This window comes from Lagenorhynchus albirostris, chromosome 14 (genome assembly GCF_949774975.1).
Source record: "Lagenorhynchus albirostris chromosome 14, mLagAlb1.1, whole genome shotgun sequence".
In the NCBI taxonomy this organism is placed as follows: domain Eukaryota; kingdom Metazoa; phylum Chordata; class Mammalia; order Artiodactyla; family Delphinidae; genus Lagenorhynchus; species Lagenorhynchus albirostris.
This window is the reverse complement of record NC_083108.1, coordinates 20,735,905-20,761,752: the sequence shown is the minus strand read 5'-3', so window position 1 is coordinate 20,761,752 and position 25,848 is coordinate 20,735,905. Positions and strand designations below refer to the sequence as shown.

The 25,848-nt window shown below is 38.6% G+C and overlaps 1 protein-coding gene across 1 annotated transcript in view; it reads left to right on the top strand.

The window, feature by feature from the left end:
• The window catches only part of DCC (DCC netrin 1 receptor), a 764,559-nt gene that overhangs the window by 399,171 nt on the left and 339,540 nt on the right, over positions 1 to 25,848 (top strand). The window lies entirely within an intron of this gene.

Below are 25,848 nucleotides of genomic sequence, written 5' to 3'. Positions count from 1 at the left end.
ACACAGTCTACATGTTCACTCCCGAGTAAGTGACTGACTCTACCTGCCAGTACTTCATCATCAACATTGGGTTTCAGCCTCCTGCATTGATTTTTTCAGATTTTTCTAAGTTTGTCTATAAAAAGTGTAACATCAAAGGAGAAGAAAAATGGCATAGGACTTCCCAACACAGGGATTATTCAAGAACTTACTCATGCACTGAATGCCCTTAAGAAGCTTCCAAAAGTGAATCTAGATTTAAGAAACGTAAAGAGAAAATCTCTATTGGGCAATCTCATTGTCCTTTAACATAAATCACTATATTAAGCTCCATGATCACAAAGTAATGCAGCTGAATGTTATTGGACCAAGTTATAATTTAGCGATTTGTACTTTTATAAAGGAACAGCCCCCAAACTGTACATTTGAAAAATATTTCTGTATTGTACAAAATTTTGATTTTTCTACTAAACGTCTAATTTATTTGGAAAGATTATTATTGATGAGTAGTCTGCCAGCTTTATTTGGTTCAGAGTTTTAAAAAATTGTGATCTAACAGCTAAATGACATGAAGGACTACTTGTAACAAAGTACATTATTTAGAGATTTAGACACCTAGTTTCATCTACTCCTGTTCTTTGTTTTTGTTTTTTTGAATGATGCTATTTTATCTGTATTCCCAACCATTTTATTTAAAACTATATTTAACCTCAAAATCACCTCACATGCTTTTGGAAGAAGGTGAAGTAGAAATCAGAAAGATTTTCATTGGTACATATGAGAAAATAATCTTTGGACTAGGTCAGTTCTTAAGGATTTGAAATCAATATGTTGAAGAAGAGCAACAGAGACGTAGTCTGGCAGCTGGTATCATGCTCTGCACACTGGGCAGAATCTCCGTTCCTTCTTCCACTCAGCCAACGCTACAAAGACCAGATGAGGACAAATTGCAATAAAGTATTTGTTGGGGGTGGGGTTATGACTAAGCTGGACAAGTCTTAGAGATATTTGCCTCATAGAAATAAAACCTCACATAGCATCTTTAAGGGCATAGTAATGTACAGGTTTCAGATCACATAAAAAGAAATTAAATTGAGTTATTTGTAGTGAGGTGGATGGACCTAGAATCTGTCATACAGAGTGAAGTAAGTCACAAAGAGAAAAACAAATACCGTATGCTAACACATATATATGAAATCTAAAAAAACAAAACAAAAAAAAGTGGTTCTGAAGAACCTAGGGGCAAGACGGGAATAAAGACGCAGATGTACTAGAGAATGGACTTGAGGACACAGGGAGGGGGAAGGGTAAGCTGGGACAAAGTGAGAGAGTGGCAGTGTATATATGGACATATATACACTACCAAATGTAAAATAGCTAGCTAGTGGGAAGCAGCCTCATAGCACAGGGAGATCAGCTCCGTGTTTTGTGACCACCTAGAGGGGTGGGATAGGGAGGGTGGGAGGGAGGGAGGCACAAGAGGGAAGACATATGGGGATATATGTATATGTATAACTGATTGACTTTGTTATAAAGCAGAAACTAACATACCATTGTACAGCAATTATGGTCCAATAAAGATGTTAAAAAAAAATGCAGCCTCCCAGGCAGGACAGGCTAAATAATTTGCAGGACCCAGAAGCTACAGTAGAGCGTTAAGCCGTGCTCCACGTGGGACCCTCCTAAGCGTGGGATCTTGTGCGGCTTCGTTAGTCGTATGCCCACAAAGCTGGTCCGACTTCCAGGTTTCTCTTCTTAAGAATGTTTTGTTGCTGTTTGGATTGAAATCATGAGATAATGCTGATTTCCACTTTGCAGTGACTATGTTCACATGTAATTTGAGTCATCAATTTCTTCATTGACTTTTTTTTTTAATTAATTAATTTATTTATTTTTGGCTGTGTTAGGTCTTCATTTCTGTGCTAGGGCTTTCTCTAGTGGCGGCAAGCGGGGGCCTCTCTTCATCACGGTGCGCAGGCCTCTCACTATCGTGGCCTCTCTTGTTGCGGAGCACAGGCTCCAGACGCCCAGGCTCAGTAGTTGTGGCTCACGGGCCTAGTTGCTCTGCGGCATGTGGGATCTTCCCAGACCAGGGCTCAAACCCATGTCCCCTGCATTGGCAGGCAGATTCTCAACCACTGCGCCACCAGGGAAGCCCCTCTTCAATGACTTTTCACAGATCGTATATATACAGAATCAATAACTTTTAAGAATATTTGGTATTTTAATCAATAAACTTGAATAAAAACAAATTAAGTCAAAATATGTATTTTTGAAAATGGTATATGCCATGTTGTATACAGAATGATAGTTGAAAAACCCATAAAAAATTCTGTAAAACAATCTTGTTCAGTTTTCTCATGGCAGAACTTAAACTTTAAAAGAATGTTCATTTTCAGAAGATCCAATTTCTATGGATCGTCTGAATTCTTCACTTCCTAATCCAACTATTATCCCTGGAATTCTTTTAGTGTACTTTTCAAGGCTGACTGGCTATGATTACATTACATTTCTGATGAAAATTCTACATAGTCAGTTTCACTTCTAGGACTGGGCAACATTATTTTTCTTCTATTAATACCATTATTTTTAAGTATCCAGTTTGAAAATCAATATCCAGCATTTTTTTTTTTTTTTTTGCGGTACGCGGGCCTTTCACTGTTGTGGCCTCTCCCATTGCGGAGCACAGGCTCTGGACGCGCAGGCTCAGCGGCCATGGCTCACGGGCCCAGCCGCTCCGCGGCATGTGGGATCTTCCCAGACCGGGGCACGAACCCGTGTCCCCTGCATTGGCAGGCGGACTCTCAACCACTGCGCCACCCGGGAAGCCCCCAGCATTTTTTTAATTCACATTTTTAAAAACAAAGGGACATTTCCTAGCCAAGGGAAGGAAAGTCTTTTTCATTTGTATACTGACTAGTAATAACGCCTCATTTCATTAAAAACATTACTCATGATACGTTTTTAGTATAATTAATCAAAAAAATAAGTCTGTGATTATTTGTATTACACATATGGCCTTAACCTTTATAAAGTAAAAACAATAGCATAATTCAACTTACAAGTGTGTTTAATGAACACCCACTGTGTTCCTAATACTGTTCTACACTGTCTGACAGGTTAAGAAAGCATATGTATGTAATGAAGTAACAGCACTTAGGGCTCTCAGAAGCTTCCTGAGGAAGCAAATATTTTAAATATGTCACAGCAACAAAACAAGTAAGGAAACCTGTAAGAATTTGTTAAATGAAATATTAAAAGTCTGAATCACAGATTGGTTTATGAGCCCATTACTTGTGACGGCCGAGGCATATGATGCCAAGAGCTCAGCCTCTGTGTACCGGTGCCAGATCGAATCTCGGAGACAGAGTTTTGGGCAAAGTAGAAAAGAATAGCTTTATGGCTTTGCCAGGCAAAGGGGAACACAGCAGGCTCCTGCCCTCGAAAACTAAGTGTACCAACCAGGGCGGATTTGCTGAGGAGTTTTATGGCAGTGGTTCAAGGGTGGGGTTGCTGATAAGATTAGGGTGTGTACAGGGTTTAGGCTCTTTAATCTTGTTTCAGGTAATCTTCTTGATGAACTTTCTGGTCCCTTTAGTCTGGCCTCAGATGGTCTCCTCTGGCATAAAGAATGCTAACATCTTCATTTGCTGGGTGTTAATTCTATAAAGGGCTTAAAGGCAGTGTTATGTGTATCCCTTGAGGCAGCAGCGGGACCCTGCCCCAAGGCTGCACTATTGTTCCTTGACAGTTCCTCCCTTGTCTCTACATCCCCTCCCTTCCCAGATTAGCAACTGTTCAAATCTGCCCTTTGGATCTCAGGGAAGGTCATGGAGGCTGGAGTCTGTTCCCTACAAGAAACGGGGGACATGAAAATGCTTCCATGCCCAGGAGCCCCGTAGGGTCCTGCTCGGTCTCACATATTGTCTAGGTAATTTTTTATGCCTTAATCATATTGTGCTTACCTCCTCAAATAAGTGCTTTATTACAAAGACAGCTGCTTTGGTCCTTTGTATATACCTTCCATTCTTCCTCATTCAGAAAGCAGTCTGAGAATTTATGTAGAATAACTCACTGGGTGCTGGTTTCTGTAAGCATTTACTTTGCTTAAAAATTAGCATAAATGATGATAAGGCATAAAATAAAAACTAAACACCTAACTGAATAAAAGGTTACTTGTTGGTATTGTTGTCTCATATAAGTTATCTTTCTCCAGAAAATGAAAGTAGAAAATCATTCTGGGTTTGAAACATTGAAAGTATCTTGAAGTTTTTTCATTAAGGGCAGTGATAGTGGTCTTACAATGCTAACTGTATTTTGGCCTTTAATAACACCTTTGTTTTATTAAATCACCTCTCTTCTTACCACTGTATGGAGTAAGGATTATTTCCTTTGCAGACCATTGTTTACTTGCAGGGTGACCTGATTGTGTTTCATTAAGAATTGGATAATTGTCCTTGGATAATTAATCTCTTGCTGAGTAGATAGGTAGATAGGAACAGTTCAGCCCAGATAAACAGTACTTTAGAATATCTTTTACATGTGCAAAACAGTAAACTCCTTCAGTTCATTTAGATTAAGAGTATTGTGTAGCTTACTCGCTGTCTTTATTACAGACATTAGGATAAATAAATTATGTTATCAGGACTAACATGTGTATTTCATCTTCTGTTGTTAACACAAAATGCCATTTTAGCAATTTAAAAATATTTCTAGGATAAGGAACACTTCATCTTCTCCAAACCTGCTCAATAATACACCAATTCCTGAGTAAGATGGAACACCTTAGAGATCCTGTGCTTCATTTCCTCCTCTCCCCACTCCCCCCCACCTCCCGTCCCACCCCCTCCCCTCCCTCCCCTTTCTTTTCCCTACTCTTTCTTCTCTCTCGACTTCTTATAAGCTCGTCCTTCTGTGTTTTTAGAGGAAGTTCAGAGGCTGATTTTATTACTTGGTTAGAATTGCAGAATTTAGAGGCAAAGGTGGGGGGACGTTTTCATTGTTCTCTCACTGACAAAATGATCTTATCTGTTGAAAATGGGTCTCGTGTGGTTAGCGTTTGCTTGCTCGTTTTATCACTGTTTTTCCAAATGTGATGTAGTAATTGTACACTAAAATGACATAGCTTTTATACAAATTGAATTTCAAGGTTTCCATATTATTTGAAAATAGCAACTCTGTTATGAAAACCATATTCTCAAGGAATAAACACTGATGGAAAACATGTCTGAAATATAAATCAGCCAGCAGCTGTTTCTGAAAAGTGCACACGTACTGCAGTAATCATTTAAAGAGATCAGCAGCCCAAGATCCAGTTTATGAAATAATCACCCAGAATACAAAGGCTTGATTTATAGGAAGGTCTGTGTCTCCTGATTATATCTTCCTTTGGCTAAACCCTTGCTCTTCCCTCTGCCTTTATGGTGTATAATTTCTTTGCTGTATTATCAGCCAGATTTAAGTCCCTGTGTGCTTAAGACTTGTCTAATCTTTTCATACCACATGTGGAGAATTTTTGAATTATTATTTGGGGTCCTTTAAGATGCTATTAAGGCAGTTTAATCATGAAGGATGTTAAAATGGACCACATACTGGCTGGAGGCTTGAGTTAGAACGGGGAGCCTATTTGCTAGACCACAACCCAATTATCCACAAAACCCTTTTATAGTTAAGTGTTGTAAGTAATATTCTTAGTCCATTATATTCTTTACACTGAAAAGATGAGTGAAAGCAACCCCCAAATCGACTTTAGAATATATTATACAGAGGAAATAGGACTTCCCTGGTGGTCCAGTGGTTAAGACTCTGCGCTTCCACTGCAGGGGGCACGGGTTCGATCCCTGGTCAGGGAACTACGATCCCACATGCTTCGCTGTGCAGGCTAAAAATAAAAACAAAAACCAAAAATACTTTACGGGGCTTCCCTGGTGGCACAGTGGTTAAGAATCTGCTTGCCAATGCGGGGGACATGGGTTCGAGCCCTGGTCTGGGAAGGTCCCACATGCCGCAGAGGAACTAAGCCCTTGCGCCACAACTACTGAGCCTGTGCTCTAGAGCCCGCGAGCCACAACTACTGAGCCCACATTGCCACAACTCCTGAAGCCTGCGTGCCTAGAGCCTGTGCTGCACAGCAAAGAGAAGCCACCGCAATGAGAAGCCTGCACACCTCAACAAAGAGTAGCCCCTACTTGGTGCAACTAGAGAAAGCCCACACGCAGCAACGAAGACCCAAGGCAGCCAAAATAAAATAAATAAATTTTAAAAAAGATAATTAACTGTTTAAAAAAAGAATATATTATACAGAGGAAATAGACATATTTGCCTTTTTCATCTGTCCCTGGATTTTTTTTTTTTAATTCTAATAAAGCTCTACTTCTATGGTTGTTATGGGGGGTACTGGAAAGTCTCTGAACATTATGTCTCCAAACATTACTATCCATATCCTAGGACAAGTTCCTTAATCCTTGAAACCTCATTGTCCTTGATTATAAATTGGAGATATGAATGATTTACCCCTCCTCCTCCTGATGCCAAAAGCGCAGCCTCTCTGTGCACCGGTGCTGAATCGAATCTCGGAGACAGAAGTTTTGGGTGAGGTAGAAAAGGATAGCTTTATCATTTTTCCAGGCAAAGGGGGACACAGCAGACTCCTGCCTCAAAACACTATGTATCCCAACCTAGGAGGATTTGATGAGGAGTTTTAGAGCAATAGTTCAAGGGTGGGGTTGCTGACAGGATTAGGGTGTGTGCAGGGTCTCAGGTGGTCTGACTCTTAATCTTGATGAGCTTCTCTGGTCCATTTAATTTTGCCTCAGGTGGTTTCGTGGCTGGGCCTCCCTTGACCACCAACTGTTTGCATCTGCCCTTTGGAACTCAGGGAAGGTCATCGAGGCAGGAGTCTTGCCTACAAGAAACAGGGTCCAAAAAGGCTTCCGTGCCCAGGAGCCCCACAGGGTCCTTCTCAGTTTCATTCCCAGGTTGTAAAGATGAAATGTGATAACATATGGGAAGCCCCTGAGTCTTACCTGGCATCTAGTAGGCACTCAATAGAGAGAAGTTGCCTGCCCCTAATGGGATCAAATGGAAACATAATTCCAACTGCCCTGCACTGACAACCAAAGTGGGACACTCTAGAGTAATCACTAAGGTAATAAGGCTTGATTACTATGCAATCAGCCATTTACGTATATTATTACTTTCCCCCTAATCATCCCCTCCCTCTTACTTAGCACGCTATTGTAGACTGGTTTGTTGTCTAATTTGCCTCTTGTACATCTTTGCAACCCTAACTAAAATTTGAAGCTTTATGAGCAGAAAACACTCTATTATCCCATAACATGTGTCACAGCATTGCCATTTTGCGAATAGCTAGCTGGTTAAAATTTGCTGGTAGAATCTGATTTGTACTTAATTGGTGGTGGAGATGATACGTATCAGCAGTGTTTATTCATCATGATTCTATAAATTAAGCAAGCCAAGTAAATTACAGTTCTGGCTAGCTAATTTCTTGTATCACTTAAACTGGTTTCCAATTACTGACTGCACTGCATGGTAATTTGAGTGAATATTTGGGATGACTGTGGAGGAGAAGTTGACCGTGAGCCAATCAGCTGGTCCAGTTTTGTGGTCGTGTACGTGGCTATAGACTAATAGTAGAAAGAAAGAAATATAAGCACTGATGTTTCATCTTTTTAGGTAACACACAAATGCTGGTATAATTTAAATATTCTCTCATTGCAAAACATGTTTTCAGGTATTACAAGTATAAGATGAGAGACATTAAAGGCTTATGGTATGGTATCCCCGGCAACGAAGGCTTAAGGAATCCATTTGGATTTTTTTTTTTTTTTTTTTTTTTTTTTTTTTTTTTTTTGCGGTACACGGGCCTCTCACTGTTGTGGCCTCTCCCGCTGTGGAGCACAGGCTCTGGACGCGCAGGCTCAGCGGCCATGGCTCACGGGCCCAGCCGCTCCGCGGCATGTGGGATCTTCCCAGACCGGGGCACGAACCCGTGTCCCCTGCATCGGCAGGCGGGCTCTCAACCACTGCGCCACCAGGGAAGCCCCCATTTGGATTTAATGGTCAATTAGCGAGGTATTATATCTTCTACAATGATGTATATTACTGGAAGAATTAGAGGTAGGCTTGTGAGTGTGGGTTGTTTAATCACGTTAGAAAAATTGAAAGCAAAAGGTGAGTCATTCTGTACTTATTCATTCAGTCAGTCAGTCATTCAAAATGATTCTTTTGTGCTATGTCCTAGACTTCATGGTCCCATACAATCACCATTACTACATGTGCCTATTTACATTTCAATGTATTGATGTAATATAAACTCTAAAAGGCAGGCACACTAACCACATCTGTCAAGGTAACACTTAAAATTTAAATAAAATTGAAAACTAAAAATTCAGCACCTCATTAGCCACATTTCAAGAGTTCATATATGACTGCTGGCTACTGTATAGGACAGCACAGAGAACATGACCATTATTGCAGAAAGTTCTATTGGGCACCCCTGATCTAGATGCTCTGCTAGTACATGAGGGTACAAAAGCAAGTCAGAAAATGTCCTGACTCCCAAGGAACTATTAGTCTAGTGTAAACTATTTTAATTAAGCAGAACTCATTAAAAAGGTATTTAATAGATTAGTCCCCTTTGAAAGTTGAAAAAGTTCATTATGTGTTGAATTAATGTGAAAGATTAAGTTTTAAAAGACCAGAGAATCTAGATCTGAACATATTTTCTGATTAGTTTCTCAAAGCTCCCTAAATATTTTCTCAGATTAAAAAAAATATATACATATTATATATATTTATATATATAATATGTATATATATATATATATATATCTTTCAGTGCAAAATTAAGGATGAAGGACAAAGATGACTTGTTGTTTGGGTTAATCAGTGGTACAGCATAATTCAATTCCCCTAAAAAGCCTCTACTGGTTCCTTGTTACTCTCTCTGAGCACAAAGCATAATTCAAGCTTCTTCCACTGGTATAACCAAACATCTAAAGAAGCTATCTACTTGGTGAGAAAGTATAGAGAAAAAAGCTACAGATTTCTGACTGCTATTAGGGAGTGTGAAGAAAGATGACAAGAGAGTGTCATAATAATGAGAAGTTCCTGGAGAGTATGGGTATCTAGCCTGGGATAATGAGCTTCCAAAAAGGTAGATTTGTTTTGGGTTTAATTGCCTCGTTTGGTTATGTAGCTACTGAAAACGAAAGTAGGTTGCTTGGTAAACTGAATTAGAGCAAAATAGAGCTTGAGCATCATCAGGGATATTGTCGTCATGCTGCAGCAGCCAAATAAAACTCTACTTCAGAGATAAAACAGCTGAGCTAAGCTCTTTTAATGGGACTCCTTCAGTCATATTGGATTCTGTGGAAAGCTGGTGTTCATGAAGTGAAGAAGAGTAAAGACACACAGAGAATATAGCATTTTTACTCATATGTATTTATATATTCTCTCATCTTGACAGCCCTTTTATCTGAATGGTCCATAAGCAATTATTGAGCACCTACTATGTGTCAAGCCTTTTATAAGGTGCTGGAGAGATAGAAGGTAAAATAAGATGGGCAGAATAGTATCCAAAAGTTTAGAGATGAAATTTTTGAAGAAAATATAGTCAGATAAATTGTTCTAAATCATACTGTGGGATCAAATTTATTTCCTCTTTTTTTTAACCTAAAGTTAGGATTATAAGATATTAGCATATAAATAATATATAATTTAATACATATATACATACATCTATATACACACATATACATTTTGTGTTTTAGTATGAAACATGATAGTACTTTTTAGAAAGTAGCACCTGAAGAAATTTATAGTTGACTATCCTCATGTGATACCCAACCCATAAAGAGTGAAACTCATTTTTTTTTAACATCTTTATTGGAGTATAATTGCTTTACAATGGTGTGTTAGTTTCACTTTATAACGAAGTGAATCAGCTATACATATACATATATCCCCATATCTCCTCCCTCTTGTGTCTCCCTCCCACCCTCCGTATCCCACCCCTCTAGGTGGTCACAAAGCACCGAGCTGATCTCCCTGTGCTATGTGGCTGCTTCCCACTAGCTATCTATTTTACATTTGGTAGTGTATGTATGTCCATGCCACTCTCTCACTTTGTCCCAGCTTACCCTTCCCCCTCCCCGTGTCCTCAAGTCCATTCTGTACATCTGCAACTTTATTCCTGTCCTGCCCCTAGGTTCTTCAGAACCTTGTCTTTTCTTTTTTAGGTTCCATATATATGTGTTAGCATACGGTATTTGTTTTTCCCTTTCTGACTTACTTCACTCTGTATGACAGACTCTAGGTCCATCCACCTCAGTACAAATAACTCAATTTCGTTTCTTTTTATGGCTAATATTCCATTGTATATATGTGCCACATCTTCTTTATCCATTCATCTGTTGATGGACACTTAGGTTGCTTCCATGTCCTGGCTATTGTAAATAGAGCTGCAATGAACATTGTGGTACATGACTCTTTTTGAATTATGGTTTTCTCAGGGTATATGCCCAGTAGTGGGATTGCTGGGTCATATGGTAGTTCTACTTTTAGTGAAACTCATTTTTAAATCACTATTTTATGGACTCTTTTAACTGCAGGTTATATTCTGCCTACTCTGAAGTATCTTATGTGCTACACAAAAGGATAATAATTTGACTTTAACTCTTATTCTCTGATTCCAGTGTTCCTGCATTGTTATATTGTTTTAATAAAGATATTATTTCTACTTTGTAGGAACACAGCTGAGGGGAATAATACCTACAACTATTCCCTGTTCTGTGAAAACTCTTTTGGGTCTCAGCCCAATCTTCCCACCTTGGGAAGCCCCATATCACATCCAATATTGAGTTTAAACTGGGCCAGAATTTCTGACCGCAGGATGTTTGACAGATACAGGGGATTTCCATGGGTTGAAATTGAAAGATTTTTAAGATGAGGCCACACAATTACTGCTTTCAATGTACGATGTTAAAATTGGAATCAAGATGGTGCCACCAGTGTCCAAGAGGAAATGATCATGGCCTTTTATTAACTGGAAGTCGAATAGTGGAACTCTGAGCCCGTGATTAATGCAGGTAGCCTGCTCATTACCACCTTATTTGAATCTGTAATGAGTGTTCCGGGTCTTTAGAATGGAGGAGAGAGAAAGGTAGTTGAGAACAAGCATTCAGAAATCAGATTGGATTAGAATTCTGTCATTTTTACTTACTAGCTAACTAGGGTGAGCTGGTTTTGCTAAACCACAGCTTCCTCATATGTAAAATAGGGAGATCTTGCAGGGATGTTGTAAAACTTAAAAGAAAAATCCGTAAAATGGGACAAAACAGTACATCCTCAAATGATTATCCTGAGAATTCAATGAGGTGTTTAGCATAAAATACTTAGCCTGCTGTCTGGCACTTTTTCAGTCCACAATTAATGCTATTATAATCTTGCATTCCATCACTGCTGTATTCTGATTATTCTCATGAAGTCATGTTCCTTAACATGCACATAATTTGTTCATTTCTATCTATGGGCTGCTGACATGTGTTTGAAATGCTCTCTTTCTTCTTTAGGCTATTTCATAAGTCTCTTGTATTTCGATTTTACGATTTTATTTAAGATTTGAAAAGCAGAAGCCCACTCTGGCTAATTCACCCCATGGATCCGTTAGTCTGCATAAGCTCATTTTTCCCGCTCCAAATTTGTTCACGTCTTTCATTCATTCATTTTTTTCTTTCAACAAATAGTTATTGTGTGACCCTAGTGGGCTACCCTGTATTTCTCAGCACTGGGAGTTCAGCAGTAAAAAAAAAAAAAAAGACAGACAAATGTTTATCTTTATGAGGCTTCTATTCTAGCAATAGGAAGGGACAATAAACAAATAAAAATAAAGCATGCAGAAGAATAAACTAGTTTAAGGAGATAGAGAATGAAAAGGATAGAGGTGATTCTAGAAAGGAAAGTCAGGAGAGCCTTTCTGAAGAAGAGGCGTTTAAGGGGACCTGGGAGTGAATTCGGAGGGATGCCAGCAAAGACCTCGGGCAGCCACATTTTAGGCAGAGCCAACAGCAAGTGTCAAGTCCCTGGAGAGGAAGAGGAAGAGGACCACTGTGTGGCAGCAGAGCAAAGAAGAGGGGGAGTGAAGAGAGGAGCCCACAGGTAGCAGGGCCCAGGCATGAGAAACCTTGAAGCCACAGTAAGGAAGGTGGATTAGTTCTCAGTGCAGAGGCATCTGCACAGGAGGGGGTGACATGATGTAATTTTCATTTTAGAAGTGGGAGCTAGAGAGGAGGCTAATTGGAGGGTGTGTGGGGAGGGGAGAGACATGAGGGACAAATCAAGACTTTTTAAAAATATATGTTAGGTTTGGGCTTCCCGGGTGGCGCAGTGGTTGAGAGTCCGCCTGCCGATGCAGGGGACACGGGTTCGTGCCCCGGTCCGGGAAGATCCCACATGCCGCGGAGCGGCTGGGCCCGTGAGCCATGGCTGCTGAGCCTGCGCGTCCGGAGCCTGTGCTCCACAACAGGAGAGGCCACAACAGTGAGAGGCCCACGTACCGCAAAAAAATAAATAAATAAATAAATAAATAAAAAGTTAGGTTTGACTGTTAAATGGATTCAGGTTTTATTTATTTAATTAGACTGTAAGTTCAAAGAAGGTGCCCAATATTTTGAATAGAAAAATAAAAGAAAACGCCACATACTGCTAGCCAACGGCCAAGGTCATGCAGTATTTAGCTTCTTATAGTGGCAAAACTGAACAGTTGGAGTAACAGGGGCAAATTCTCCATGTTGTCAACTATAAAATATCTGTGCCCTACATGTCCCTGATTCATGTGTTACAGGGATATGCACAGTGCCATGCTCAGAAGACACTCAAATATTTGTCAATCACAGAGAAGCATCCTTCTTAGAAAGCATCCTGGCAGGCCAGTGAAGTGTAATTTGATTGGCTGATCCCAGAAAGGGAGAATTGACTAAAAGGATGCCTCAGATGCACAGCCCAGTCTTCTTGCTGCCAAGATTTTCCAAGAAACCAATCCAAAGGGGGCTAGTTAGTGCCAAAATAAGTGTTAGCCCAGAACCAGCTTGTTTTCTGATATGTCCTTTGCCTGTGTTCATTAAACAGGAGATTGAATTCTAATAGGATGTCTGTTCAGAAATGACCCAGACGTTGAGTCCCCTTATTCCCTGAGATGGCATCAGGATTTTATCAGTGGAAGCCTGGTTTATAGGTCCAAGTAAAGACTACAGAAGTCACAAGGAGTTTGCGTTTCGGTTTGTAATATCCCTTTTCTTTACCCTTTTCCCTGTCTTGGGAAATCTTATACACCCCGTTAACTCAGGGTACCCAGAATCCAAAACATTCACCCAGTGATCTGAAGCATAAAGTCAAGTTCATAAAGTCTATTTGAGATAGCTGATTTCAATCATTGAGTTATACAAAGAATAAATTTGGGGATCAGGGAGCTTAAGGCCAGTCGTAGGATGGGTCAGTACACAGCGGGTATCACCAGGCCTATATCTATGTCTAGATTGCTCATCCAGGGTTATTTATGTTAGATAACTCTGCTTACAAAAAATCTGTTTCCTCATTTTGAAAATGGATGTAACACTAAACCAATATACGAAATACCTGGGTTCTAGACTGAGACATTCTCTGTATATTGCTGTTATGTGTTTGAGAAGGTCACTTACCTTTTCTGATTTTCAATTTTCTCTCCTAAAATAGGGATTATCCTGCCTGTGTTAGTTCCCTGGGGCTGCTATGACAAAGTGTCACATGTTGCCTGGTTTAAAACAACAAAAATGTATTCTCTGACAGTTCAGGAGACTAGAAATCTGAAATCAAGGTGTCAGCAGACGCATGCTCCCTCTGAAGAAAAATCTTCCCTTGTTGCTTCCTGGCTTCTGGTGGTTTTGGCAATCCTTTGGCATTTTTTGGTTTATAGGTGTATCACCCAGTCTCTGCTTCCATCTTCACATGACCTTCTCCCCTCTGTGGCCATGTCCCTTTGTGTCTTCTTTTTTTTATAAGGATGCCAGTCATATTGGATTTAGAGCCCACCCTAATCTAGTATGACTTCACCTTAATTTAGGTAATTATATCTGCAAAGGCCTTTCTGGGTACACGTGAATTAGGCAGGGGGCGGTGGATGGGGGAAACTATTCAACCCAATACATAAACTTCCCTAAAAATCATATAGATTGTTAGTAAGTTTCCAAGTAATGTGGGTGAGGACTGAGAAAACTATTATATACATATATATATGCACACACACACACACACACACACACATACATATACATATATGCATACATATACAGACATTTTTTTTCATTTTTATTGGAGTATAGTTGATTCACAATGTTGTGTTAGTTTCAGGTGCATAGCAAAGTGAATCAGTTATACATATACATTTATTCACTCTTTTTTAAGATTCTTTTCCCATATAGACCATTACAGAGTACTGAGTAGATTTCCCTGTGCTGTGTACAGTAGGTCCTTATTGGTTACCTATTTTATATACAGTAGAGGGTATATGTCAATCCCGATCTCCCAATTTATCCCCCCCACCTTACTCCCTGGTAACCATATTTCTACATTGACTCTGCTTCTGTTTTGTAAATAAGTTCATTTGTACCCTTTTTTTAGAGAAGAGTTAACATCTATCCTTCTCAAACTATTCCAGAAAATTGCAGAGGAAGGAATACTCCCAAGCTCATTCTATGAGGCCAGCATCACCCTGATACCAAAACCAGGCAAAGATATCATAAAAAAGAAAATTACAGGCCCATATCACTGTTGAACATAGATGCAAAAATCCTCAACAATATACACATTTTTTAAAAATTAAGAAGCTACCTTTTTCATTTAAAAAATAATTTCAGTTATTGTCTCTCAAGCAGAGAAATATTAAAAGTACCCTTAGTTCCTTAACATCATATTTGATATGTTCCTACCTTCTTCCGCTCTCCAGAATTCTAACCCTGCCTTGTAGGCTGTAGGACACAGTACTTTCTGAATATTAAGGACTGCGCACTGCTTAGGTGGCCCGAAGCGAACTAGCAAGTGAAAGAAATCAGCTGAGTAACAGTTTGCAGAAGCTGCCAGCATGAGCTGTGGCAGGCACTGGCCACACCCTCAGATTTCCTCTGTTTGACCTTCAGTTGATGAAAACGCCATGATCTTTTACTCGCGAACATTGATGGCAGCACCTTGACTTTGGTTTTAACAGCTACAACCCAAAGCATTAATTGCGTGTCATCACCTTGAAATCTTTCAACTTCAGCCCATAGCAATCCCCTGTACCTGTGAAACATCCTGTGAAAAAGAATTTTGGTCCAACCTAACTCCTCCATTAGCTGTGACGAAATTAAATGCGACAAAACTAACACTGTCAGAGTTGTGATTAGAACATGGCATGACATTCCTACCACAGTGCTAACGCATGTCTGTGTGTCAAGATTAGCCGTGATAATTTCAGGGAAATGGAAAAACAGTTAGCTGAAAGCTAACTGCATTTGAACAATTCTGTAATGAGTTAAAATTCTTATTATTCAAGAAAACATTGCCATAACAGTATAATATTTAAAAAATCCCAGCATTATTGAGCTTATGCCAGTCTGAGTGAGTTATGCTAACCCCCACGCTGAAGAACATGCTAGGGACATCATTTCTCCTCCCTACTGTAAATCACTTGAGCTTAACCTTCAGTCTGCTGTCTGCTGAAGACTTGATTCAAAGTCTTCTCCTACTACCTTGCAGTGAAATAAAAAAATTATTATTATCACTTCCATTCTTCAGAGGGACTGACTTGTAGTTCAATCTAACCAAATGCTTAGGATCCCCAGAAATGACTTGATGCCCCTTCTGGGTTATGTTTCATCATTTAATATAATTTTAAACCACAAATAACAGTGTAATAATAGATTGAACGTATCACTCACATCTTAGATTATGCCAACAGCTTGATTAATTTTATCACTTGGAGTATGATTTGTTCTCTGTTCTTTTGATAATTTAATGTTCTTACAGTAATTTTGCCACTCTCTTTGGAAATACTAAATTTTCTAGAGTTTTTTTTTTTTTTTTTTTTTTTTTTGCGGTACGTGGGCCTCTCACTGTTGTGGCCTCTCCCGTTGCGGAGCACAGGCTCCAGACGCGCAGGCTCAGCGGCCATGGCTCACGGGCCTAGCCGCTCCGCGGCATGTGGGATCCTCCTGGAACGGGGCACGAACCCCTGTCGCCTGCATCGGCAGGCGGACTCTCAACCACTGTGCCACCAGGGAAGCCCCTAAAGTTCTTGAGTTATTCTAGTGGCATTTCTTACTTCTGTAGTGTTGGGTATGGTAACCACTAGCCACAAGTGTCTGTGGAGCACTTGAAATGTGGCTTTTGCCCAAATTGAGGAGTCCTGAGAGAGTAAAATCCACACTGGCTATTAAAGACTTACTATAAGCAACGTAAACTATCACATTAACACATTTCATATTGATTATGATTTGAAGTGACCGTATTTTAGATATATTAGGTTATATATATATTTTTTAATTAATTTCACTTATTTCATTTTTACCTTTTTAATATGGCTACTAGAAAATTCAAATTACATATGAGTATTCATGCCTCACATTATACAGGACAGGGACGACTGATATATTCCCTATGTCTTATACCCAGCCACAAGGAAGTCAAAAAGATTGCCAATCTGATATTAAAATGAGTTTTGGAGTTATTGAAATACAATGGTTAAACAAATCCATCTTCTTAAGTATTTCTGAATATTATCTAAATAGCGTCATGTTTAACCACTATTTTCCTTATTTTACTCCAGATTTACTGAACATTATCATCAATGGCCTTTGAATGTTTGAGTCAAAGACATTTCTTTCCTATTGGTCTGAAACTTTATGGCACAAATGAAAATTTAAGCCAAGGAGGTGGGGTTGGGGAAATAAAAGGAATCTTTGGATAGAGAATAGTACATCCATGTTCCTGTGTTCAGTTTTACTTAAAGTCATTGTCTAACTTCTGTGAGATGATTTACTGCTGAAGACTATTTGTCTTCCTGCTGCTATCTCTGAACAAGCCCAAATCTTCCATGTGGTTAATAAACTTCTTATCTTTTGAATACTGAACATAAAATAAAATAAAATAAACTTAATCCTCAGGGTGGTTCAGTCAGCAGACGGGGAGCCTTTTAGATGCTTCTTAGAGATAGAGGACAACTAGGTTTTCTGCCCTGTGCAATGATCAATCTTCCCTTTGCACGCGTGTATGTGTAAGGGCATTAAAGGTGCTTCTCAGTGATAAATGTCAGTGGAATCGCAAAGTGAATATTAATTTCAGTATTGTCAAGGTCACATGTGTACCCAGGTTCATTGTTATTGGGATTTTTATTGTTGCCACTGTAAGGAAAGTATTTTTTTTTGAGCTCTTTTTTTCAAGTATCGGGAGCGGAATGGAGCAAAATTCCTCAACACGTATATACGTTGCTTGGAAAAAAGTGCCTTAGCAGAGTCTGATCTGTTAATTGGGGTAATTATTTTGAGTGCCTTAAAAAAGAGCAAAGTGTGGGTTTAGAGGAGCTCAGTTAGGTGGGAATAGAACAAACAGATGATCACAAAATCTGGAGACTAGCTAATGTTCCTAAAAAGCGGCTGACTATATATGGAAAAAGAAAGGAAAAAATTGCAGGAGAAATAAAGAAAGAAGAAAAAAAAGTCTGTGATGAGGCCATTCACAGAACTAGGGTGTGAAATTGTCTAGCCCAGAGCCCACGAAATTAAGAGAGAAGTAAAGATGAAGAAAAATAATAGGTTATGACTATCCATCTGAGGATAAATACCCAGCCAGATATCTCTGTATATAGTGAAGAACCTCAACCCCAGTGTGGGTACCAATAGTGTGATATTCACCTGCCCACACACCACACCCACACACCTGCCCAGTCTCGCTTTAATCCAGTGTTTGCTATCTCAGTGAACAGCATGAGGAACAACCAGCTATGCAAGTCAGAAATACAGGAGTCATTCTTGATGCGTCTCTCCTCTCACTGCCCAACCTCCAGTCCATCAAATGCTGTTGTTTTTACCTTCCCTATAGCTCTTGAATCCCTCTTTTTCTCTTCATGTCCATCACCATCATTCTAAATCAAGCTGTTAACCTTTCTCTTCTGTGCTATAGAATACTCTCCCAACTGGTCTCCCAACACCTACATTTGCCCCCTTCAATTCACAATTTGTATAGTGGACAGAGTACAAAATGATTAAGTCTATCAGTACCTTGACGAGTCATAAAACTCAAAATCTTCCTAACGCCTTTAAGGCCCAGTATGGTCTCACCCCTGATGATCTCTCCCACCTCATCTGGACCTCTCCTAGCTCCTTGTGACCCCATCACCTTAGACTAAATTTTAAGGAAGGTTTCGTTGTTTCCACTGCTGATTCTCATGATGTCCGGCACACTGTGAAAATTGGTAATATTTATTGAGCATTTCCTTGGTACTAGATGCCATTCATAAATGATTTATTATTAATCTCCACAACAAAGCCATGAGGTAGGTGTTGGTATTAACCCCATTTTTTTTGTTGTTGTTGTTGTTTTGTTTTGTTTTTTGTGGTACGTAGGCCTCTCACTGCTGTGGCCTCTCCCGTTGTGGAGCACAGGCTCCGGACGCACAGGCTTAGTGGCCATGGCTCACGGGCCCAGCCGCTCCGCGGCATGCGGGTTCCTCCCGGACCGGGGCACAAACCCGTGTCCCCTCCATCGGCAGGCGGACTCTCAACCACTGCGCCACCAGGGAAGCCCCAACCCCATTTTTAACGTAAAAAAAATTAAGCTCAAGAACATTAAGTAGATTGACCCTGGCTATATAGCCTGAGCAAGGGTACTGGATTTGAACCCAGGGTCTCCTATTCTGGAGGCCACACTCTTTACTGTTTAGTCTCTCTCACCAAAGTTTTATTAGATGGGATGTAGCCCAGATCGGTAACTTCTGTGAAACCTATGTGTTAGGAGAATAGAGTTCTAAATTTCTTCTCTAACTATGGTCCCTCCACAAAGTGTCAGTTTACCCAAGGCAGTTACTTATCTTTTAAAGCCTAGAGATAGATAAACAATACATTTCTTCCCCTATCTTTTAAGGTAGGATCTTTCTGCTGTTATGTAGAAAAACCTACTCGCTTGACTGCTGGAGGAAAGATTGCTGCTTCCTTCTCCTCTAATACACAGCAGCAGGGCTCTTTTATAAAAGCAATCCATACATGTCATTTATTGACTCTATTAAAACTACAGACATCAAATATTGATTTTCCCATACCGACCATAAATACAAGCCAAATTTGAGAAAGGTTGCTGAGATTTAGTTACATCATCACCATGGGGAACACTCTGGGTTGCATTTAGGCTGAAAACACCTGACTCTCTGATGCGTATCTATAATATTTATAGAGAACTGACTTTTTTGTGTGCAGAAGTACGATCCTGAAGTATATACGAGTCTCAAATAAGTGTGAAACAAGCAAGAGGCCTACACCTGTGCCCTTCCTAGGGATTTCTGCTTGGGACTCTTCTATAAGAATTAAACGTACATGTATGGTCTGTATAATAACAAAATAACTGTGTGGAGTATTTATGAGAAGGTTGAAAGGTGTAACTTATGTTTACAGACATAATCCTGGCCAGGACTCATGCTACACGCTATGCAGGTATGGACTGCTATGCTTACTGTTTCCTTTTCACATACAGCTTCTCCTTGTGTTCTTCTTACAATCTTGAGAATTAAGAGGAGCAAATACTTATTCCTCCAATTGTCTGATGAGGGAACCAAAATTTGGAAATGTTTAAGGGACTTGATTTCAGGTAACAATAATATTAATTACTGTATTATTTTGAAGACTTGCTTTTCTATAATAGCATCATTTACAGTACAGTTTCTACATAATATAGAATTATGAACCCATAAGAAAATAATATGCAGAGTGTTAAGGTAGTCTGGTCTAAAGATAAAGTATTATTAAATAGTGAACAGGGGTTTTTGATCCAGGGTTCAAAATTAAGGTGTTTCATTCCCATTTGGGGTATTTTCTTTTTTTTTTTTACCATGTATCACAGTGATAGTTTTCACCTTTCCACTATCTCTGTTTGGAACTTCTCAAAAGTTCTTGACAATTTCTTAGAAAACTCATTTGAATTTTTTTTTTCTTTTGTGAACATTTGTTCCCAAACTGAAGTTCTAGAGGCAAACATCTTGCAAAAAATGGATGAGTTTTTTAACTTTCTTCAAGCATCCTGAGACACACATTTTCTTAGAAATCAGTAGAACACTATTTGATTTGTTGATAATGCTAATAAAATAGATAAGCAATTTAATCATTGATAATTTCATGTTGGTGGGTTGTTTCCTGATTAACTGTGCCATCATTAATTAGTTCACTTTGGAATTATTCTCATTATTTTTACTTAAAGACTTCCTCATCTAAAGCCTTCCCCAAACTATTCTCTAGTGTTTTTCTTTCTGTTGACCAACTTGTAAATTCTATTCCAGAAAGGCAATTATCAAGGCCATTACTCATTAAACTCATTCACACCCATTGACCCTGACTCACTCGATTCCTCCTTCGCATCTGAATTTCCCGTCCTTCCTTTTCCCATCAGTGCAATTTTCAACTGTTGTTCAAGAAACACTCTTGACCAAACTTCCCATAACTATCCTCAATTACTATATACTTCATCAGTAGGTCTATTTCTAGCATTCTTATATACTTCATCATCCGTCCAGTCCAGAGAGGTGTTTTTTTTGTTTGTTTGTTTTTGTGTGTGTTTTCTTTGTCCTAAGAAGTTCCTTAAAAGTCTCTACATGATAAAATATTTCACAGTACTAGAGAAAGCATTGTATTATAAACACATAAAGAGTGTGATTAGACTTTAAAATGAGCTGTTACTTTTATCTAGAAATTTCAATCACAATGGCAAGTAAGGAGACCCAAGCTATTCTGGGAAGAAAATTTTTTAAGTCATTATGATTAGGTTTACATGACAATAAGCCTTCAGTAGTATGGAAATTTAAGCACATTTGGCTGAAACTTTAAGTTTTTAACTTCAGTATTATATTTTTGGCAATTTTGCTGTATCATTAAAAACAGTTGCATTTGACATTACTTAAAAATCTCCAGTTTAGGGCTTCCCTGGTGGCGCAGTGGTTGAGAGTCTGCCTGCTGATGTAGGGGACACGGGTTCGTGCCCCGGTCCGGGAAGATCCCACATGCCACGGAGCGGCTAGGCCCGTGACCATGTCCGCTGAGCCTGCGTGTCCGGAGCCTGTGCTCCACAACGGGAGAGGAAGTCTCCAGTTTAAATGGTTTGAAATCTCATTTGGTCAGGAATCTACATTAGCCCCACTACATTTTACTTTTCTAGGCATCGTTTGTGTTCTCAAGTGAAATTCAGCATAAGCTATGTACTTCACCAAGGTTATTATTGCTTGGTGGTGTTAGTGAAAAATCTGTTACTCAACTGAAAAGACCTTACATTGAGGTCTATCCCTGTAATCACTTTTATTATAAAACTACTTCCAGTTCTAGGACGAATCACAAGAAGACTACTTTTAAGATTTTTTTCCTTCAGAGAGAATCATTAAAGTTTTTCCTCCTATGCTGTCAAAAAATATCCATTATTTAATATATCAGCATTTATACATATTTATATATATAAGTAATATGTAAGTCATAAATCACACATATTTTATATATATGTGTGTATATATATAGATACATCAATATATGTATGTCTACAGACACACAGATGCAGACACATATACGCACACATAATGACACATTTGAGTATATTGTGAGTTAGCAGATAGCACCTATTCAAACCAAAAATATTCAATAAAATGTTCAGGTAATAACTGCTTCCTCCAACCGAATCTTGTCAGACTCCTGTGGTTTTGTAATAGAAACCTACCCCACAGTTTGTGCTTCTTCCTTGCCAAACTACTGTCATATCTCCTAACTGTGCATAGTTCACTCAAGAAGGGTTTTATTATGTTAATAATTGCATTGCCTGCAGGCTTTTTGATGTTGCATTCCCCCTGCAGAATAGAAACAGATTTCATAGAAATATCATTAAAGCTGTTAACTACAGGAGAAAAAAAATCAAAGAGGCAATCAAAGTATGCACTTTATTATCAATAAATGCAAATAGTTTCAGAACTGGTTTGCATTTGAAACACATTCAATGAGGATATCATTGGAAATGGAAGCTGCTGCTTAAATAAGAGAGCTTTGTGGCCTAAATCCATTTGGATCACCACAGATAATTATTTAGATCCCTTGCTATCCATTTTTAAAAATGGACTTAAGAATCATTTTTGTATTAGCACATGAATAAGAAGGTAGACTCACCCTCAGAATTCTGGCCTGAATTGAAGACATGTGAATTATAGGTCATTATTTGAATGACAACACATGTGATTTTTTTTTTTTTTAATGCACAGTTACTTTAGTTCTTAAAAAAAAAAAGTATTTGGTGGCTGTTAAATTAATGATTTAGGAACACTGTACTAAGCAATCATTTTGAAAAGACTTTAAATATTCAAACGTTCAACTAGGTATTCTCTGACACTAACATTTGTCTTCATTTCGGACTACCAGCTGCGAAACATCAGTATAATGGTGAAAAGATATCAGCCTCATTCAGTATTGTGATGACAGAGACATGTCTTGATCCTTCTAAAGTTTTTTCTATGAAAACCTTATATTCACATTCTTATTTGGAAGACGTTATTTAAACTCCCATTTTTAGAAGCATATATTTGATAAATCATAATTTGGAATTTAGTGTGCTCAATACAAATATCAAATTACAGTACAGAGAAGTCAGGAAGGTAGACAAATAGATATTAGAATAGACACAGAGCAAGAGAAAGGAAAGGAAAATAAAATAGGGTATTAATTTGTATATGCCGTTTGATTTTTTGATCATCAGAAGTCCTTGATTTTTTGATCATCAGAAGTCCTAACATTTGGAAAATCTAAAATATTTGATGAATTAAACCAGATGAATTCAAATGCATTTGATTTACCCATGATTTGCAAAATGACATAGAACCATCTATTTCACAAATGTTGAAGATATCTATTTTAAAGTGAAATTATTGCCATATTTCCCATTATAAAGTAATTAATAAGCACTACAAATGATTTGATGATAGAGTCACTGATTTTCAGAGTCAAAAGAAATCAGAGATATTATCTAATCCACTGGGAGCTACCACTTAGGAAATTGTAGACCTTAATGATGGAAACTTTGTACCCTACAACTCAAATAATGTACATATTACATTTTTGAAAGTATGCAGACAATTTCAGGGGGTCCATGGACACCTTGGTCTTTGATGCCAATGACTGGTCTCTATCATGAGTAGGGACAAGAAATCATACCTTCTGACTCTTTTCTTAATTAATCAAGTAGCTCATTAAACTGTAATATTTTTCCCCCCACCCCACTTACCTACTCATACATATATAGAACACAGACATACATCCTGTCATCAGTATAATTATATGTGATAAATCATGCCTTATTAAAGATTCAGCCAACTTTATATGCCATCTTTAGGTTAATATGCAATAAGAACTCATTATAAAGTACCCTGTTACACTATAAACTTATATATAGTCAGAAATTCCTGTTCCTAGTACAAATAGTGACATGTAATACAGCTCATTTACTCTAGCATAGGTATTTAATTTGTTCTTAGGTACAGGTGTTATAATGAATTTCTACTGTAATGCAATATTGAAATTTAAAAAGGTAGTTGGTTAGGTTGACATTGATTGATGAGTTACTTGCATAGATTATGCATCTATTCTGAAATCTTTCCATTCTTTGAAGAAAGAGGTAACTGGAATAGAGATGGAGAGAAATTAGATGCAGTTTGCCACAAAATTATTGTCCAACTGTGGGGATCAGTGGGGATTATTAAAGACATCTTGGAAATGATGAGTGGTTAAACCCATTAAGGCTCTTGACTGACATGCTAAAATGTAATGAAGTGGAAGGCTGAAGCTGTTAACTGTATTGATTTCACATCTGATTCCTATTGTTGAACATCTTTGAGTCTTCCGTTTTCCTCTTTTTCTTTCTTTCTAATATGCATATAATGAATCACTTATTGAAAAGTGTGTAAGTTATGTATAAATATAGTTTATAGACATAGGTCTGAATAAATACACAAGTACATATATATATATCAATATATGTATATGTACTTGTGTGTGTATATACAGATATACACACACACAAGCACATATGCATATTTCCACAATCAACATAAAACACAATATATTATCCACAGGCCGATGTTAGAGCTATAATTCAAAAGGAAAATATTAGGGAATTCAGGAATTTGAATTTATAGTACTGTTGTGCAGAAGAGTAAGCATGTAATAGCTTATGTTGTTACCTAACCAAACTTGCCTCTGTTCTCACCTGCACGGTAAAGCCAATCTGTTGACACTGGGTTATAGTGAAGGAAAGTACAGCATTTATTGCACGGCACCAAGCAAGGAGAATGGGCAGCTCATGTTCAAAAGTCCCAAACTCCTCAATGGCTTTCAGGGAAGAGGTTTTAAAGGCAAAGTGAGGGAGGGGGCCACAGGGTGTCTGATCAGCTCATGCAGAATTCTCGAATTGGTTGGCTTCAAGGTGAAGTTTTGCATCATCAAACTTCTTCTTTTCAACCGGTCCAGGGTCTGCATGCTTGCGGTCAGCAGTTTTCATGTGGTGGGGGTGTGCTTCCTGTAAAAACAACTTAGGAATGTGTGTCAGGCCTTCATCTGTATCTTTCAGGGAACTGGGAGTTGGGTGATTCTGCTCTGTGGCAGATTTATAGTCTAAATTGTTACCAGTTTCCTGACCCAACAGCTCTTCTTTGTTTCTACGTCTTCACATTTCCTAATCATTAACTCTTTTTATTATTATTAATTAATTTATTTATTTTATTTTATTTATTTTTGGCTGCTAATGATTAACTCTTGAGCCAGCCTTTTGAGACTCAAGGGAGGCTTGGGAGACTAAAGCAGAAGCCTTTTACTTCAAAGGACAAGGACACAGGGGCTTGTACATGGTTTCAATCCCCCTTTTCTTTGATAGTGCTCAGTCTTGAGGGGAACAGGTTTAGGAGAAGAAAGGGAGTAAAGTTTTGGATAGAGGAGTTAATCATAAACTTGGCAGAGGAACTCAGTTTTAGGGGAACTCAGTTTCAAAGTAAAACAGAGTCTTGGCACTATCCAGGAATGCTGTGAAAAAGAATGTCCCACGTGCAGGTGGTATTTTGGTCTGGATGATTAACTCTTCCTCTCTATCTCTCTATCTCTCTATCTATATACAGGCAGACCTCATTTTATTGTGCTTTGCTTTATTGCACTTTGCAGACACTACATTTTTTACAAATTGAAGATCTGTGGCAACCCTGTCTTGAACAAGTCTCTTGGCACCAGTTTTCCAATGGCATTTGCTCACTTCCCTGTCTCTATGTCACATTTTGGTAATTCTTGCAATATTTCAGAATTTTTCATGATTATTCTGTTTGTCATGGTGATCTGTGATCAATAATCTTTGATGTTGCTCTTGTAAGTCTTTTGGAGTTCCACAAACTGCACCCATATAAAGAAGGTGAACTTAACTGATAAATGTTGGATGTGTTCTGACTGCTCCACTGACAGGCCACTCCCCTCTCCCTCTCTCCTCAGGCCTCCTTATTCCTTCAGGCACAACAATAGTGAAATTAGGTCAATTAATAACCTTAGAATGACCTCTGAGTGTTCAAGTGAAAGGAAG